Source organism: Rhodamnia argentea, chromosome 2 (genome assembly GCF_020921035.1).
Source record: "Rhodamnia argentea isolate NSW1041297 chromosome 2, ASM2092103v1, whole genome shotgun sequence".
Taxonomy (NCBI): domain Eukaryota; kingdom Viridiplantae; phylum Streptophyta; class Magnoliopsida; order Myrtales; family Myrtaceae; genus Rhodamnia; species Rhodamnia argentea.
In genome coordinates this window covers 26,392,752-26,395,971 of record NC_063151.1, presented here as the reverse complement: position 1 = coordinate 26,395,971, position 3,220 = coordinate 26,392,752, and positions in this window count along the sequence as shown.

Sequence of the window (3,220 nt, the reverse complement as noted above, 5' to 3'; positions counted from 1 at the left end):
AACATGTAAATATTGACACGTGAATTATCCTACAGTTTTTGACGATTTTGTTTAATGGCAAACGAAGTTCTAAGGCCATGTTTAGTTGTCGTTACTTTCAGGTGCGACCTTTCAATGTTCTTGGAAGAGCGGTCAGTCTGTCGAACGGCGGGCTCGAGCCATCACACCGCTTTAGGGTAGCAAGGTATCATTTTTATGCTTTATTTCGTAATCTTGAAAGCACTCGTCAAGATGTGAAATTACTTATTTAAGGGGACTTCCTCCTTAAGAACAAGAGAATTTGAGAAAAAAAAAAAAAGAATGTGTAGAGAGTGAAATGTCACTATTTGAAACCTGTGATGAATAACTTAAAATTTCCAACATGCGAAACTTAGAACCAACGTGGCGATGATTCCGATTTTCTGATTATATTCCCCGATACAAAAAAGCATGAGAAACGTAAATGATTCCGATTCCGTTATCGGAAACAGTTTTTGAGCAAAAACAAGAATAAAAAAAGTTGATTCAGTTTTGGAGCAAAGAAAAAAAATTGATTCGAAAAAAAAGTATCACTTTTCGGATCTTTTTTTTTTTTTTGCGTTTTAAATGCAAAGATTAAACAGGCTAAGAATATACATAATCAGCATCCCTATTTTAAGATCTATACTGTGATTGCCCTATTCATTATAGCCACATTTAACGACGGATCATTGTACCACACTAAAATTACTTATGAGAGTTTAAAATCTATTTGGACAAGTGAGAATTAAAAGGTGACTAAACTAATATGAAATCATACACTAACCCAACATAATTTCTCATATTTAAAGCTTAAAATGATTCATTATGAAGGTAAAATTAGACTGAATAGCATGAAAAATTATTATATGCAATATGTTATATAAGAAAATCAATATGAATTAATCTTCAATCAATTTGAAATGTTGGATGAAATTTCACAAAATAACTACGTAATTATTTGACTTAAATGACAAAAATTTGGAAAAGAAATTATTCCCGTTGACATAAATTTTGTGCAATTATAAAACACGTTCTGATTCTTTAAAACTCATCCTGAAAATAGAATCGAAAAAATTTAATTCTAATTAGAATCATTTTTTCGAATCAAAATCGTTGTCGTGCTGGCTTTAAGTGAATTGAATTCAGGCGGTTGTGTATAGAAGTTCTCCATCGTTTATGTCAAGGGTTCGTTCTCCTAGGCAACTCATCTGCAACTTGTAACTTGGGAACAATCTTTGCAAATGATGTAAATTACAGAAAATATAAGAAAAAATTAATTTGCAGATTGGGTTTTGTAATTATTATTACTTTTTTGGTCGGAGAGTTTTGTAAAAAATTGGGGTGGTGGGAGAATAGTATAATTGGGGATATTCATAACCCACAGTCGACTATTGCTGAGCTTAAATACACGAATAATTTCCTAATCCTCCGTGCTTTCACGAGAAGTTACATTATGTCCGCTATATTAACGATTATATCGACTTCACTATATTGACGGTTCATGAACTCTGCTATCTCGATGGTTACATCCTGCACTCTTCCTCATCGGTCACGTTAGTCTCCCTCATTTACCGATGTTCACTCCAGCACCTCTTGTCCTTGAAACCTCCGTCAACTAAATTGAGTTTTCTTGTCGACGAATTGCACCATACCAACGGGAAAATTAACAAAAAGTCATAAATCTACTATAATTATATCAGTTCAGTTTTAAACATAACTTTTGGCCAATTGAGTCATAAACTTTTTTACATTTTGCCAATTGAGTTCATCAAAATAATTTTGGGTAAAAATTGATGATATGGATATCAGCCGCCTCTCGACGATCCTAAGTGGCATTACCGGTATGAATGTGAAATTTTTTATTAAGTTTTTCTATCTTTTTTTTTTCCTTTTTTATTGTTAAAGGCTGGCAAAAGGCTGCTAGCCAAGAACTTGCGAGTGCTCACCAGCCGCAGCGAGGATCCCAAGCCCTCACGGACCACTAAGCAAGGGCCGCAAACCTCACTCTCAGTGGGTGAGGCTACGACCCTCGCAGCCCTACATGCAGCTCACCCAGTGGTCAATGGAGGTCTTTGAACATTGGCCCGTGGCCAATGGTCTCCTGCCAGCTTTAAAATATAAATAAAAAGAAAACACAAAAAGACAAAAATAAAAAATCACAAAAAAAGAAAAACCTCACTTCGTCATTGACAATGTCACGTGGATAGCCAGCGTCCATGTCATGATTTTCAGTCAAAATTGATCGGATAAACTCAATTGGCAAAATATAAAAAGGTTTATAACTCAATTGACAAATATATATATATATATATATATATATATATATATGGTTGAAGTAGCACAATTGCAATAGGTTCGTGACATTTTTAATAATTTTCCCTTATATCGACCAATTGTTCTTAACACAACAATTTTCCACTTCTTTGTACCATTGACTAGGGTGATTAGTTCCAGGATGGTTGGTCCCACCCTAAAATCGAGAACCTTCTGCTAGGGACCGATTCCGCAAGATGCGAACCATGAACTACCCGCTCATTCCATGGCTCCACCCGAGAACCGAACCACCAGTCCGGTTGGATTCCAATTACAATCCTAGCGAGCATCAACATTAATTAAAAAAGAAAATGGAACGAGTCCCCATCGATTGGAGGAGGAAAATTTTCAATATGCAAGATAACAAGCATTGTAATATTTGCAAAAGTTATTCCAAAAGGCATAGATTCACTTTGCTGCAGCTATCTAGCTAAGCTTAAACCAATGTGCCACGATCTCGCTTTATCGCTATAATTATTTCATGTTTCATACTTCGTGAAGAAAGGCATATCCAAAGTTATGCACTCAAATTAAGAGAATATACATTTGTATTATATAAAAGGATCGGTCCGGTTAGGCCGGTTGGATGGTTCCCACTCAAAATAGGGTTTTCTTGGTACTTGCCGGTTCAGAAAAATTAAAACCGGGAACCGGACCGTACCCGCCGGTTACCATCCAAAATCAGCCGGTTGGGTCCGGTCTGATCCGATTTGGGTGGATCATGATTTTTTTGCTCACCCCTACCTTTGACTAGTTTCCGTTAAACAAACCGTGAAGGGCGAAATTCTTGTGTCTAATAGTACTTGATTTTTTATGCTAAACTAAATTATTTCTTCAATAACGTACTTATTTATATGCGTGTAATGTTAGCGTGACAATTTTTAATAAGTAAATAGCTCTAAAACAT